Source organism: Hyla sarda, chromosome 2, assembly GCF_029499605.1.
Source record: "Hyla sarda isolate aHylSar1 chromosome 2, aHylSar1.hap1, whole genome shotgun sequence".
NCBI lineage: Eukaryota > Metazoa > Chordata > Amphibia > Anura > Hylidae > Hyla > Hyla sarda.
In genome coordinates, this window is record NC_079190.1 from 270516162 (window position 1) to 270533399 (window position 17238).

The 17238-nt window shown below is 43.8% G+C and overlaps 1 pseudogene; it reads left to right on the forward strand.

Moving 5' to 3' along the window:
• Positions 1-16223: 16223 nt before the first annotated feature.
• Positions 16224-16332, forward strand: LOC130359871 (U2 spliceosomal RNA; annotated as a pseudogene).
• The last annotated feature ends 906 nt before the right edge of the window (positions 16333-17238 follow it).

Genomic DNA, 17238 nt, shown 5'->3' on the forward strand with positions numbered 1-17238 from the left:
ATTCTCACTGTTTACTCTTGAGCTTAGCGGAGTTCATCCTCTCACTGTCCAGCAACTCTGTCAAGTCCCTGACAGAATCTTCCACAGTTAGCAATTGTTCTCTCAACTGTTTTATGTCCGCCAGCAGAGCCTCTTGTTTGTAGAGTTGCATTCCCAGCAAATCCAGGGCAGCTGTGTGGGACCTACTGCACGTTTTGTTCTGTGCTTCCAGGCTCTGCACTTTATGAACCATCATCACTTTCTCTCTCTCTAGCTCTTTTATTGTTACCAGCCTAACCTTGTGGTCACACCGTAGAGCCTGATATGCACCATGTAGAACACTCACTTCTTCCACATGGGACAGTTCATCCTGCAGAGCCACAAACTCACTTTTGTGGTGCTCCATGACTTTTTCCATTTGAAACTTCGCTTCCTGCTCTTTCTTAAAGTCTGCAAGCATTTTATCCCTCTCCTCTGTCAAGTGCTGTACCTCTTCTTCTGTCAACTTGACAGAAACCATCTGCAGGGTTTCTTCCAGATTCTGGATCTGCTCCAGTTTCTTCCCAAGGCCAGCTCGTCATTTCCGAGACTTTTTACTCACAGCGGTTTCCTCACTCTCACTGTTGGACCTTGAGACATTCTCTTTTCCTCTGTCAACCCGACTCTTCTCCATCTCTAGGTGAAGTCTCCCCCTTTTTCTGGGTTGGGGCCACTTGGGTCTCTGGGTGATTCCCGAACAGTTCCTCTGAACTGTCCCTCTGCTCCTTGGCAGACTTTTCTTTCGCCTTGACACAGTCTCTCAGACAATGGTTATTCATGCAAGTCTGACACCTTGCATGCTTTATTTAGACAGGTTGTAGGAAAAAACAAACATAACGCAGGAACAAAATAAAATCCTAGACCATCTGGTCTCTAACTACACATATCAGCATGCACTGACTACTAACTGGTGAGCTACTCTCAGCCTGTTTAACATGTGCCTCCTGCAACCTGCTACTCACCGTTCATACCACTTCTTGGACCACTCACAGCTCCGGCTGTGTTTTTCCTCAACAGGGCCCGTGTCTCCCCTGTACAGTCAGCCTGCTGTTTCCTAGGGAGAGCCCAAATCACACTGAGTCTCTTCCTTATAAAGACCTCCCCTTTCTGCTGACTCATTAATTAGGCCCCAGGTGAAGGTTTCTCCAGAGTGTGCCAAGGAAATAAACCCTTTCCTTGACACTTAATCAATATATATATATATATATATATATATATATATATATATATATATAATATATATTCTGTACTTAGAAGAGGAGAAGATAACAGGGAAACGCATAGGGGATAGGGGTAGGGGGCTGTAGGAAAGGTGAGGAGTCCGGTGCATTGGTGGGGGAAAAGTAAGCCGTTTTAAGGGAGCAATATGTAGGGGTGCATAGGAAGCAGTATATAGGGAGCAGCATATATAAGAAACATCATACATAGGGAACAGTATATAAGGGTTTATAATAAGCAGTATATAGGGAACAGTATATAGGGGGTCATAGAAGGCAGTATATAGGAAGCAGGATTTATAAAAGAGGTCATAGGACAGAGTGAATGGGGGCCACTGATCACGAGACCAGAAATTCCTTGTTCCCCAGTAGAACAGAACAGCAGCACATATTCATTCTCTAAGGGACTTATGAACATTGCTGAGCACTGAACTTATCAATTTCTAAAGGCCTCGAACGAATGAATGGAGCGATGGGAGATCATGTGCTCTACTATTTTATTCGCCTGTTAAAAACCTGATCATTATCACGTAGTCCATGTATAGATGATTCCTGTAAATCTTCAGATAACCCTAAGGGATGCAATGAATTTTCTTTTTTTGTTTACATTTTTACACCAGCCCAAAGGTAGTGTAAACTTTTCATGTAAACACAAGTATTAGTCTATGAAAATGTCCAGTAATCTAGACTAAATCATAAATCATGCCCACTTGCAAAACTGAAATGCATCATGTAAACTTTTTACATCATTTCTTGGCATAAAACACAGTAAAAAGTGACATGAAAATCCCAATAAGCTTTTAATATGTCCATAGACCCTGACATTGTGGATAAAATTCTGCAATGGTACTTTAGTTTTGAAGCATGTTATTCCTATTTCTGTTTCCTTATGACAGTTCTAATGATGTAAAGTGTAAAATGTCTTGACCATTTTGCTGCCAGAGGGTCATCAATAAGAATGGAGAAAATAGATATATGTTTAACAAATCCCCGTGGACGCTGAAAAGAAAGACCTTTGCCAGATGACAAAGGTCAAAATAATTGAAAGGTTTCATTATTCTGTTTCTTATTTTTAGGTGACAGCATTTATTTCATGAATTTGAAAGAATTATATAGAAAAAGCTTTCTGAAATACTCATGCAGTGGCTCAAACTGTTTTGTTATTTATACATAAAATGATAAAAATATAGATTTTTTTCTTCATTTCAGTTGGATTTCCAACTTTTTGTTGTTATCTACATAATACAGCACTACGTACATAAGTCTTTTGCTTAAAAATGATGCGTGGTTTTAGTGCTGTGCCTTTTGAGACACATTTATTAGGTACAACATTTTTTTTTTTTTTTTAAGTAGCCACATTTTTGTGTGATTGCACTTTACGCAATGGGTTAGTATGAGATCCACACACAAAAAAAAAATTCATAAATTATCATACACATACATACATAGCGTAGCTTCTGGGCCCTAATGCAAAATCTGCAACAGGGCCCCATATGTCAGTTATATTACTGGTCTCAAACGTGAGTGAGGCAGCGGGGAGCCTGGGCACTGCTGGTATATACTCAGCGGAAGAACTGTCAGACGCAAAGTATGGATGGACGGGGTATGGCGGGGGTGCAACAGTGGCTATAACAGAGTTCAAGTATGTAACCAATGCGTAGAAAAAAAAAAGAAGCCAGTGCACTCACCCGATCAGCAGAACTTCTTTATTTCATAGTACAGCAATTTACATACTGAAAGTGGTTCTAGATACAATCCCCATGCAGATAGTGCAGAGCAGTTAGTAGGCAGGGACATTCACCGAAGCACAATGGTGCCGTTTCATGCCGACAGTCGTTTCTTTAGGCGCACTCGGTGACCTCATCCCGCTACAGGTATGTGACTAAAAATATTACTGGTCTCTAATGGGGCAGATGTGCTTTGGGGCCCCTTTAGGCACCAGGGCCCCGGCGTGTCTGCTACCTCTGTTACATTTATAGCTATGCCCCTGATCATACATTATGAAATTAAAACTGGAAGATAGATAAATAGATGAATTGAGGTGGTGTTAAAAATTAAACAGAAGTGCTACTCACCTACACCCCACAGTCCCTGCCTATTTTAGCTTCTTCCTGGTTTCTGCGATGTGTCATCTGTGCAAAAATTGCCTGCTCAACCATACAGAGGCAATACACTGCTGTGGCCATTGTTGGGCTGAATGAGGTAGTGGCTGCAGGAACAACAAGCCAAAAGAACCAGAAAGAAGTGGTAATAAGCAGGGGAAGTTCATTCTAAGGAAAAACTTTTGTTACTATTTTCACATTTTAAAGCACTTTCTGTACAGACCGGCTAATTCACTAGATCATAACAGCCCCTTCTTCTAGCCAATCATCAGCAATTTCACTCAGTTGCACAGCATTTGGAAGCTTTCTAAAACTTCTGGGCCTAGGCATCTGCAGATGAATCTAACCACAGGTTTCAGGCTGTTGGGCCTTTTTTTTAAGGCACATCCCAGCAGTATCTCCATCCCTTTTCTAAATGCTCCGCTTTGGACTTTTCTTCCTGCAGTGTGTTTCAGCATTACTTGGTTTCAAGGGGTACTCCACTAAAAAAACTTTTTTTTTTTTAATCAACTGGTGCCAGAGAGTTAAACAGATTAGTTATTTTCTTTTTGAATTTCCTTTCTGCCTGACCACAGTGCTATCTGCTGACACCTCTGTCCACTTTAGGAACTGTCCAGAGCACTATAAGTTTTCTATGGGGATTTGCTCCTGCTCTGGACAGTTCCTAAAATTGACAGAGGTGTCAGCAGAGAGCACTGTGGTCAGGCAGAAAGGAAATTCAAAAAGAAAAGAACTTCCTTTGGATCATAACAGCAACTGATAGGTACTGGAAGGATTAAGATTTTTTAATAGAAGTAATTTAAAAATCTGTTTAACTTTCTGACACCAGTTGAAAAATGTTTTCCAGTGGCGAACCCCTTTAAACCCGCTCCTTCACTAATATCAGCTCCTGATGTGTCAAGAGCTCTTTATTTTAGCCAGTCCTCTCTATATTCTAATCCACCTAAACTGTTTTTGTCATACATTATCTGGTACAGTCTACATGGTCACCTCCTCTGGTGGAACAGGCCCTCCAATTTCCAACAGGTCCATTCTTCCAACAGGTTGGGAAAGCCATAAGTCTTTGTTAGTAATCCTAATGCCTGTGCTACTTTCTCAAAAGGATCATGATGCATGGGAAACTATAAGGGTTCTGGTGACGATATTTATAGACACAATTTGAACAGTATAATATGCAAACACTCAGTGTTAAATTTCCAATAAATTTGATTAATTCCCGCCAACTTGAATAGACAGTTCCCATTAGCTATAAGGTTGGAGATCTTGAAAGATGCAATTAGCTGTATAATTAATGGGGTACTCCGCTCCTAGACATCTTATTCCCTATCCAAAGGATCTCCCTGCTGCACCCGCCATTCATTTAAAGTGTCACGGGTAGCACCGGAGGCATGTGATGTCACGGCCATGCCCCACTCGTGATGTCATGCCCCCTCAATGCAAGTGTATGGGAGGGGGCGTGAAGGTCTCCCATAGACTTGCATTTAGGGGGCAAGGCCTTGATGTCACGAGCCACCACCCTGCATTGCCAGTCATCCGGCACAGAGCAAAGTTTGCTTCATGCACTGGATGCCTGGGGTGCCGCAGCCGAGATCGCATGGGTCCCCATAGTTAGACTTCTTATCCCCTATCCTTTTGATAGGGGATAAGATGTATAAAGCCGGAATACCTCTTTAAGCACTAGCCAATTGTATGACATTCCAAGACCTTGTGGGCCAGTAATGAAAGAAGAGCACACTAAGGTTGGGTGGATGTGATGAAATACGTACTTGCAGACATATTTACTTTCCTGTAGAGTTATCAAACAAAAGAGATTAGTAAAATATATTGGAATTAGTAATAGAGCATACAATTTTACTGCTCTGCAGAATAAGTTTATTTCTAACTTACAAACAGCCACTATTATTTCATGGCTGCCGCAATGCCTTAAAAATATTAATATTTGCCTTTTGAGAATCTAAAAAAAGCTCTCAAGGAGGATTTATAACTGTTTCATGCAGTGAGAGCTTCTTAACCTTGGCAGCTATTAAATGTTAAGTTGAAACGCAGAACATTTTGGAATCACTAGTAAAAAATAAGCTGACAGTCCCCCACCTGATAGATTTAGGATGCTTCTAGCTGCAAAATCTAATTCATGGCAGCCGAGAGGGAGAGCTGCACATTTAAGGTGCTTTAGATTATATGGAGAACATTAGTGAAGATTATATTTAAACAGAATATTACTGTCAAGTTCTATCTGGGTTTGAAATAGGTTCTTGATAGTCATCTCACTAGGAAATGCCATCCCTTCTCCTTTACTGTGGTTGCTTGTAATGATGGCCTCTAGCAGTCATTATTAGGTAATATATACCCATGGTAAAGAATATTAATATTGTAGCATTACTGTTTTTTACAGTTGATGATATCTTTTAATAGCTATATAAAATATTTCATGTGAATTAAATTAAGAAAGTTGTTTAAATGTACATAGAACTAGTGACAACTTTATCATCCAATTAGTTTTAAAAGCCTATGATATACAATTCAGATCCTTGGTTATGAGAATGGACACAAGTCCAACCACAAAACTCACTGAGCTTAGTCCTGTTACCATTGAGATAAATTATTGTATAGCATCATCATGAAAAATCTTCAGGAACATAGACACAGGGACTTGCAAACAAGGACACTGTACCTGCTGGTACAGACATAGAATATATTAGGCCAGAGATGTAGACAGAAAATTTACAGACGTAGACACAGGATTGAAGCATGACATGAACCAGATGTAGGCCAGTAGGGTTTGATAAAAACAGAACCCAGGAACAGGTTGGAGAATGAAACAGAAGGCAACAAATCAGGAGACGGGAACAGGTTGGGAATGAACCAGGAGGAAACAGATCAGGATACAGGAACAGGTTGGGAATGAACCAGGATGCAACAAATCAGGATACGGGAACAGGCTGGGAATGAACCAGAAGGCAACAAATCAGGATACGGGAACAGGTTGGGAATGAACCAGAAGGCAACAAATCAGGATACAAGAACAGGTTGGGAATGAACCAGAAGGCAACAAATCAGGATACAGGAACAGGTTGGGAAAGAACAGGAAGACAACAAATCAGGATACAGGAACAGGTTGGAAATAAACCAGAAGGCAACAAATCAGGATACAGGAACAGGTTGGAAATGAACCAGAAGGCAACAAATCAGGATGCAGGAACAGGTTGGAAATGAACCAGAAGGCAACAAATCAGGATACAGGAACAGGTTGGAAATGAACCAGAAGGCAACAAATCAGGATACGGGAACAGGTTGGGAATGAACGAGAAGGCAACAAATCAGGATACAGGAACAGGTTGGGAATGAACAGGAAGGCAACAAATCAGGATACAGGAACAGGTTGGAAATGAACCAGAAGGCAACAAATCAGGATACAGGAACAGGTTGGGAATGAACCAGAAGGCAACAAATCAGGATACAGGAACAGGTTGGGAATGAACCAGAAGGCAACAGATCAGGATACAGGAACAGGTTGGGAATGAACCAGAAGGCAACAGATCAGGATACAGGAACAGGTTGACTTGAGGTTGAAGTCACCAAATACGAATCTGGATGGGAGCAGAAAGCACAGTGCACAGATCAGAACCTCAAGCAAGTTCTGAGAACAATAAGCTGTATACACGTGATGAGCATATGGAACAATTGTATGGAACAATATGGAACTGAACGGAATCAAGACAGCACAAAAAGGTCAGGCTCACCATTGTACAGGGAGACAGAAACAAAAGAGAAGATGCTAGCAATGGGCCATCTGGATTAGGGCTGCCACCTGGCCGGTATTTTACCGCCACAGCCGGTATTTTGGCCACCCTGCCGGTATTTTTATATTAAAAATACCGGCAATGCAGTGGCCGGTATTTATCCAACCAAACCTACAAATCCCAGAATGTTGCACCATATACTAGACCAGTGTTTCCCAACCAGAGTGTCTCAAGCTGTTGGCTGTCTGGGCATGCTGGGGGTTGTAGTTTTGCAGCAGCTGGAGGCACCCCTGGTTAGGAAACACTGCCCTATACTACATACAACTATATAGTCCAACAGGCTGGAAGTTGTAGTTTCGCAACAGCTGGAGGCACCCCTGGTTAGGAAACAGTGACCTATACTATATACAACTATGTAGTCCAACATGCTGGGAGTTGTAGTTTCGCAACAGCCTGAGGCACCCCTGGTTGGGTAACATAGACCTAAACTATATACTACTATATAGTCCAACATGCTGGAAGTTGTAGTTTTCATTTGGGGCAGCTGCTGAGCTACAGGCTGTATCAGGGCATGCGGGGATAAAAAGGTATGTTGTCAGATCACTTCTTTCATTTTTTAGAAGCCTTTTAAAAAATTAAAGAAGTGATCTGATTGGTTGCTATGGGCAACTGGTCAACTTTTCCTCTGCGCAGGTTTTGATAAATCCCCCCCCATATCCCCAATCCAAAGGATAGGGGATAAGATATCTTCTCATGGGAGTCCCGTTGCCGAATTTGCTCCGTGCCGGATAACTGGTGATGCTGGGAGGAGGAACATAACGTCACAGTCACACCCTCACATCCCCTCCCATAGACTTTCATTGAGGGGGCATGGCCGTGATTTCATGAGCGGGCGTGACCGTGATGGGACCCCAGCCGCGGGACCCCTGCGATCAAACATCTTATCCCCTATCCTTTGGATAGGAGATAAGATGCCTAGGGGCAGAGTGTCCCTTTAAGCTACCCATATACATAGACTAAAAGTTGCAAAAAATGAACCATCAATTGTAAATTGTATGTAAAATATACTTTGTGATGGCAAACTGTGACATAAATGTTAACTTTCAGTTTTGATTTTTTTATCTGTAATTGACTGAAAATAAAAAAGCAAGTATTGTGGTAAGCAAGGGAGAGAGGTACAACCATGGATCTGCTGGTACTTATGTTGTGTCACTGGTGGATGGAGTAGTTAAACAGTCCCATGTGAACTCTCCCAGGCTTTGTCAATAAACAGCCTGTACTTTGGTGGTACGTGTTAGCGGGTCCCTTGGGGGGCATGCCACTGTACTGTGTTCTGGCAGATCGAAGTAAGGGTGCTCAAGATGTGCAGGAAAACAGACATAGGGTTACTAGGAGAAGGTGTAATTGGTTTCCCTTCAGGAGCAGCATGTAAACAGTAAGAAAAGTTTGCAATAACTCCCAACTGATGGCTGGAAGAACGTGTCATGTGTCATTTTGGTTCCCAGTACTTAAGCCTTGTAATTTCTTGCCTTTGCTCTAGTACTCTCTTTGTACTTGGACTATATTGTGTCCCTTGAGGATGCAGACTGACTGTAGTGGGCTCTAACTTTGCAGCACCTGACTTAGTGAGACTCTAGGTTAAAGGGGTACTCCGCTGCTCAGCGTTTGGAACAAACTGTTTGTAACGCTGGAGCTGGCGCCGGGAGCTCGTGACGTCATAGCCCCATCCCCTCTTGCCGTCACGCCCCACCCCCTCAATTCAAGTCTATGGGAGGGGGCGTGACAGCTGCCACGCCCCCTCCCATAGACTTGCATTGAGGGGGCGGGGTGTGACATCATGGGGGAGGGGGGGGCTATGATGTCACGAGCTCCCAGCGCCGGCTTCCAAACAGTTTGTTCCAAACGCTGAGCAGCAGAGTACCCCTTTAAGTCCAATTTAAGTGCAAAATGGCCAGAATCTTCCCGGTGGTGGAATGTGGTAAAACTATAGGATCCCCACACTATTTACTTTTCTTAGCCTGTGCTGTGATCCATCATCTTAGGTTTATTTAGGTGAGGTATTCCCCTGACTCAACAGGTGTGTGACTGGACCAGGACCAAAAGACAAGCAGCATCAAGTTATCTGTGCAATGAAGTCATTGAATTCTGGTAACACTCTGATAAAATGAATCCTGACCTGTGATTCGTTGCTATGGGCAAATCAGACAGTTTTTGTCTCCAACAGTTATGATAACTCAGATTCCCCCCCCCCCCCATAATAGGGCAGTTAATCCTGGAATGTTGCTAGTTGGACCATGTATACACATTCTGGATGATCTGGCAAAACGTGTAGGGGGAGACTTATCAAAACCTGTGTAGAGGAAGACTCGTGCAGTTGCCCATAACAACACATTAGATCACCTCTTTAATTTTTAGTTGCCATTGGGCAATTGCACCGTTGCTCCTTTATACAAGTTTTGATAACTTTCCTAGGCTACAACTCCCACCAGTCCAACAATGCCACTGTCTGCTGGCTACTACAACTCTCACCAATCCATCACTGCTTGCTGTCTGCTGGTTACTATAACTCCCACCAATCCACCACTGCCTGTTGTTCGTTGGCTAATACAACTTCTACCAGTCCATTACTGCCTGCCAGGACTAACATACACAACCAATGATCCCCCCAAAAAATGATTTTTTTTTCTCAGATTTTTATACAAATTCTTCACCATTCTGCCACACCAATTGAAAAGGTAAGATTTTTGGAGCACTTCAAATGCTAGATTCAAAGTTGGGGGATTTATCAACACCTATGCAGAGCAAAAGTTGACCAGCTTCCCATATCAACAGTTAAGATTGCCTGCTTATTTATTATAATTTGTTTTTCTTTTTTTTTTAAATAAGCAATCTAATTGGTTGCTATTGACAGCTGGTCAACTTTTTTTCTGCACAGGTTTTGATAAATTTCCCACAAAAACCCATAGCTACTTTCAATTAGGCAATGCGTCTTTACTTCCAAGGCATTGCGTCTTTACTTGCCAGACTCAAAACCTGTTGCTACTCCCAAAATGAATCATTTTTGGAATGCTTGGAAAAAGCCCAAGCATTACCAACAAAAAAGTATGCATTAGGCATTTTTATTTTATTGTTAAAAAGCATACAAAATACACTAGCGCAGTGCATTTTTAAGCAATCTGTTAATTACCATGGGTCATCTTAACTTTGATATTAACTTAGCCTTAGGGTACGTTCACAAGGATGGATCCGCAGGGTATTTTATGCAGCAAATCCACCGACGATGGACCCCTGCATTGTGCCTCCATTTATTCCTATAGTCCACCATTCTCAGGGTTAGGTTCATATTGTTTTTATTTTTTATCAAGTGGGGTTTGGGGGGTGGGGGTAGGGGTAGTGTGAATTTTTTTTCTACATAACTTTCATGTTTATTCATTTAATATTCACTAACCTGTGTCATCTTGGTTTTTCAGTTATTTACAGATTGGCCATATTAACACATTACATGAGATGTGATTTAGTTCCGCCTGCTTTGATTATCACAGTTTGATGTAATTGTCACAGCTACGATCAGCATGGAGTCGATTCCAAAGGACCACAGTCCATGAATGTTTCAGATGGGATAGTCTTTTATATTTTTTTTTTTGTGTGTTTTTTTCCCCCTTCTTTTTTCTTTTTCTTTTTTTGCACCAATATTTACTTCACTTTATTGGTATTGAATTTTGCAGGGTAAAAAATTTTTTACACCATTTTTACATTTATTTTCACTTCTTATTGTCATGTATTCACAATTTTCTTATTTCTTCCATACACACTATTAGTATACACATTTGTAATAATATTATATAGCAGTATACATTCATTGATTTCCATGCACTATTCACACTTATTTTTGTATATGTTTTATTAATCACACACATTTTTTTTACATTTATGTTTACATTTCGTAACTAATTGCTCTGATATTAACATTGTGATTTGATAACATGAATTTATCCATACATATGTATAGGTTACTATGAATTTATCTATCTTATTTTATTTTATATAGAGCAGGGGTCCCGCGGGCCATTTGTGGTCTGCGTAACAAAATTTTACGGCCTGCACCAGGGATGTGTAATTTGTGTTGCCCGACGCCCCAGACATGCAGTTCCGGGTGCCGACAGGTGACATCTTCAGGCATTTAGCCCTGCTATGGGCAAGCGACGCTAAATCCCCCGCCCCGTCCAATAGAGCCTATTAATTTCACTTACCCCACACTCTTTCCCCCCCCCCCATCTCCAGTTGGCCAGCCGGCCCGAGTCTGATGAGGGACGTCGCGCATGTGACGTAACTCCTCAGGCCGCCACCAGAGAGGAGAAGCACAGTGCAGGACAAGTAAGTGTGTGTGTGTCTGTCTGTCTGTGTCTGAATTTTTGTGTGTGTGTGTCTGTCTGTGTGTGCATGTGTGTGTGTCTGTCTGTTTGTGTGTGCGTGTGTGTGTGTTGGGGACACACACAATGCTACCTAATGTGGGGAACATGCTACCTTCCAAATGTGGGGAAACCGTTACCTTCCTAATGTGGGGAACATGTTACCTTCCTAATGTGGGGAAACCTCTACCTTCTTTATGTGGGGAAACCTCTACCTTCCTAATGTGGGGAACATGCAACCTTCTTAATGTGGGAAAACCCCTACCTTCCTAATGTGGGGAAACCGCTACCTTCCTAATGTGGGGAACATGCAACCTTCCTAATGTGGGGAACATGCAACCTTCCTAATGTGGGGAAACTGCTACCTTTCTGATGTGGGAAAACTGCTGCCTAACTAAATCTCCCCTGCCCCAGAAGTAGCACCCAACATCATCCATCAGCTCATGCTCTTACCAAAAAAAAAATTGCTGTCGCTTCTCGGCCTTTTGGCTAAGATCAAGTGTAGTACCTTTCCTGCTAGTTGGTGGTGTGGAAGACCACACAGTAGGACAGGGGGTACCAGGGATGGCTGTATGGGAAGCAGTCATCTCTGATGAGCACTGCTCCCTGCTGGATCTGGCCGTAAGGTCCGGGTAGAGTGAAGGCCGAGGTACACAAGTGCCCTGGGAGTGGTGACCCCAGGGTGCCGGAATTCACTTGGGATTTGTGACCCCACTTGAAGGAAAGCACGTAGCACGCACTTTATCTCTCACTCTTCTGGGCACTCACCCTTAGTATCCCGGCCTTCCGGCTAGGATCGGAGAATTTTTATAGATCCGGTCGGATGTCCGGGCAGTATTTCACACTGCGCACATCCACTTATTTATTTATTTATTTATTTTTTGTCACTGTGTCCACTTTTTGTGTTTCTTTTGTCCACTAGGATTTGGTAGGGTGCGGTAGCCCTTCTGGGTGTCCCTCCTGCCAGTCTAGGGGAGGTGTGTGTGGCCATTAGGTTCCTCACCTCCCTGCTATACCCCGTGGCATCCTGTTTCGGCAGGATGCCAAACCGGGTTTACTGGTTCCTTGGTAACAACCTGGTTAACGCCTAGTTGTCTGCCGGGAACACTTTCGGTCCCTGAGTAGCTTCTACGAAAGGGGACATTGTACCTGGAACCTAGCAGGTGCCTTTTGGCCCGGAGGTGAAGAGTTTGGTTTGTTGGGGGGCCTCTCTCCTTTCGGAGAAGGGCTTGCGATAGACCGCATCCTCGTGCACGTTTTTTTGTGTGAACACTTGCACTTTTTACTTGCCCTTGGGTGATTTGAGAGCACGTACCTCGGCTTTCAAAAATAGCTGTCAAGTGTAGTATCTTTTCTTATCAGTCATGCTGGTGGGGATGGGTGCTGCATGGTAGGGATCAGGTGTACTGGGGCTGGTTCTGAGGTCGACGGCTGCCCCGATGTGACCTGTTTCCTCTAGGTCTCGCCATGAGGTTGAGAGAGTCTAGAGCCGAGGTACTTCAGTGCCTCGGGGAGTGATGACCTTGAGGTGCTGAAACTCACTGGGAGGATAGACTCACTGAGTTGAAGCACGGGCACCATGATCTCTGCACCTTTGTGGCACTCCGCTCTTGATTCCCGGCCTTCTGGCAAGGATCAGAGAAATTTTTATAGATCCGGCCGGATGTCCGGGCAGTATATCTGCACACATTCACTTTTTGCGTGTTGTGTGTCCACAGGATTTGTCAGGATGCGGTAGCCCTTCTGGGTGTCCCTCCTGGCGGTCTAGGGGAGGTGTGTGTGGCCATTAGGTTCCACACCTCCCTGCAAACACCCTGGGTACTCCTGCTTTGGCAGGGTACCTACCGTTATTGGCTCTGCGGGCAGATACCTTGGCTAATGCCAAGGGGGATGCCGGGAGCATTTGTGGTCCCTTAGTAGCTTCGGCGAAAACGGCACATTGAATCTGGAACCTCGCAGGTACCTTTTGGTCCGGAGGCGAAATGTAAGGTTTTTTGGGGGTACTCTCTCCTATCGGAGAAGGGCTTGCGATAGACCACATCCTCTGTGCACTTTTTTTTTTAGTGTAACACGTTTGCACTTTTTCTTGCACTTTGGGTGATTCGAGAGCACGTTCTTCGGCTCTTACATAAAAACAAATACAGCTGTCTGCAGATGGGTTCTCTTTCCTTCTGGAGAGAGTTCTGACTTGGCATAAATCCCAATCAGTTCTGAGACTTCTTAACTGGAGCCTGAGCTGTTTGCAGGACACACTACCTGGGAAGGTGGTGTGATGAGCTGATTTGCATATTTTTTACCCAGGAGCCTGCGGAGTGCTATATGGCCTACTTGAATCTCCGTCTTACACCAGAAGTGGTGTCCTCTCCCTTAGGAAAGTACTGACCCCGTTTAACTAGTCACAAGCCTTTTTTTTTTTTTTTTTATCTAAGAGCTGAGGAACGTGCTCTCGAATCACCCAAAGTGCAAGAAAAAGTGCACAAAGGATGCACAGGCCTCTCGCCTCAGCCAAGCCAGATAACCCTGCTCTGTACTGATGAGGAGGCAAACACCCCGAAACAGCTGTCTGCAGATGGGTTCTCTTTCCTTCTGGAGAGAGTTCTGGCTTGGCATAAATCCCAATAAGTTCTGAGACTTCTTAACTGGAGCCTGAGCTGTTTGCAGGACACACTACCTGGGAAGGTGGTGTGATGAGCTGATTTGCATATTTTTTACCCAGGAGCCCGCGGAGTGTTATATGGCCTACTTGAATCTCCGTCTTACACCAGAAGTGGCGTCCTCTCCCTGAGGAAAGTACTAACCCCATATATACATACACAGTTCACACTAGCACATTTTGCACAGGTTTATATATTTTTATAGTATGTCCCATTACATCAAAACATATATCGATCTGAGCAATACTAGAGCTGGTTTATACATACATGTTGTTCTAAATTCCGTCTATATATTTGCCTTTGTATTTTCTAACCTTTTTGCTAGGTCAGGCCTTACTGTTATTACATGTAAGGGAGAACTTTTCCCTTTACAAAGATTGCAGCGGATCGCTGTGTGCTTCAGTGCGCATGCGCACCCTAACCACACTGGGTAGCACGGGACCTGGCTCCAGTGACGGCTCTTCCAGTGCCCTCGCTGGTGCCTGAGTGACGTGGTTCCGGTTGGGTGGCGGCGCGTGGCATGCGGAAAGCGCATGGAAATGGCTTCTGCATTACTATGGCCAATCTCCTATAATTTACAGGTATTTATAACCCGTACCTTCTCCCCCACCTCACCGCTCCTGGATAAAGCAGTAGCAAAATGCATCGGTGGGGGAGCTGGTGTCTTTGCTTTGTTACGAGCCGTTATTGGGATTCATCTGTACTCTGCATTATTTGTGTGTATTTAGCAGCCTCTCTCCTCCGTTAGAGGATTATTTATTGCTCTGCACTTTATTTTATGTGCAGCCTGGGTACATTTATTGTAGTGCATCCTATCAGAGACTATTAATTGTCCATGTGCAGCCTCTGTATGATTTCAGGCACACTTTATTACTGATTATTACCTATTTATCTGCACTTTATTACTGTTTACCATCAGTCCATGTTTACATATTTTGTCATGCCTTCCTATTTAGGGTATGTTCACACTGAGGAATTGGAGAGGAATTTCCACGAGTAATCTGCTCGCTTTTTCTCTCCAAATCATTGAGCAGTGAAAATCTCCATAGAGCTGTACAGAATTTCTGCCCCTCAGTTCACACTGAGGAATTTCCTCAAGCAGAATTCTGACGAGGAAGTCTGTTCCGCTTGAAGAAAGAACATGTTCTTTCTTTCAGGCGGAATCAGCGTCGTTCTCTCATAGAGATCAATGTTATTTTTTTCTTTTCAGTCAGAAGCATTTCCACGCGGAATTCTCGTGGAATTGGTGCGGAATTGGCGCAGAATTGGCGCGGAATTTCCGCATGAAAAAAAAATAAAAATTTATGAATAGAAATACTTGATACTCCTCCTCCGCATGAAACCTGCATTTCCGTGATGAATTCAGCGCGATTTCCACGCCAATTCTGCACCAATTCCGCGCAAAATCTCTGTGAGTTCTTGTGGAAAAGTAACAATATTTTGAGGCAGGAAATTTCTGCTTGATTTCCGCCCCAATTCCTCAGTGTGAACATACCCTTAGGATCACTGTTGGCTGTTACACTTTGGCACTTGCCACATGAATTTTGCAGTAATTGGAATTTTATATTGATTATGAACTACATTTTGTACTGATTTTAATTATATTATGAATTACATATTTACTGCTTGCTGTGCTCCCCCACCATCTTTTTAATTGTCTTATGTGTATATGTATTTCATGGGTAATTATTTGGGTAAAAAATAATGTTCAATAAAGTTTGATTAACTTTGTATACAGTGATTTGATTAAATTTTTTGGCTTATAGTATCTGGGATTTTTAAGCATATATAAGCTATTTTTTTACATTGAGGTATTGGTTTAACCTATTTTCATTGATATGTGTGTGCCTCCATCTGTGCCTGCTCATAACAGCAATCCACCGCTACAAGCAGACACACTGCGATGTGCAAGTCGCCGCGCTCATGCGCAGTGTACTCGCACACATCGTGGCCACTCCCTGAGCTAGGCCGAGAACAGCCACGATGTTTGCGAGTATGCTGCACTTGTGCGCGGAGCCTCGCACATCGCAGCGTGTCTGCCCATAGCATTCCTAGGTGACCCTAGCATTGTTATACAGAACGTATGGCTTCTCGACCTTTTGGCTAAGATCAAGTGTAGTATCTGTTCTTACCGGTTTCATGCCGGTGCCCGAATGATGCCGGTTTTGGGCTGGTGGGGATGGGTGCTGCATGGAGGGGGCAGGGGTTACCGGGGCGTTCCGGGGCTGGTTCTGAAGATTCAGCTCGACGGCTGCTCTGATGTGACCTGTTTCCTCCGGGTCTCGCCATGAGGTTGGGGGGTGTAGAGCCGAGGTACTTCTGTGCCTCGGGGAGTGGTGACCCTGAGGTGCCAAAACTCACTGGCTGTTATAACTCACTGAGTGAAAGCACTGCACCATTACTCTTCACCTTTGGGACTCACCCTTGGTATCCCGGCCTTCTGGCTAGGATCCGGGAAATTTTTATAGATCCGGCTTGATGACCGGGCAGTATATCTGCACTCGTCCACTTATTTATTATTTTTTTGTTTGTCTCTGTGCCACTTTTATGTGTTGTTTTGTACACAGGATTGGCAGGATGCGGTAGCCCTTCTGGGTGTCCCTCCTGGCAGTCTAGGAGAGGTGTGTGGCCATTAGGTTCCTCACCCCCCTGCAACCCCTGGGCATCTTGGCTTTGGTCAAGATGCCATCAGTATACGGCTCCTCGGCTGATACTTTGGTTAACGCCTAGGTTGAAGCCAGGTGCATTTTTGGCCCCTTAGAAGCTTCGGCGAAAAGGGGCATTGAACCTGGATCCTTGCAGGTGCCTTTTGGCCTGGAGGTGAAGGATAGGTTTGTTGGGGAGCCTCTCTCCTGTTGGAGAAGGGCTTAGCGATAGACCACATCCTTTGTGCACGTTTTTTTAGCGTGACATGTTTGCACTTTTTCTTGCACTTTGGGTGATAGAGAGCACTTGCCTCGGCTCTAAAAAAAAATATACAGAACGTATACGCAGTGTAAGGCTGGGTCCACACTACGTTTTCTCCCATGAGCCGACCGGAGTGAAACGTTCGGTCCGGTCGGCTCATTTTTGCGCCGTATGCGCTTTTACAACCGGAC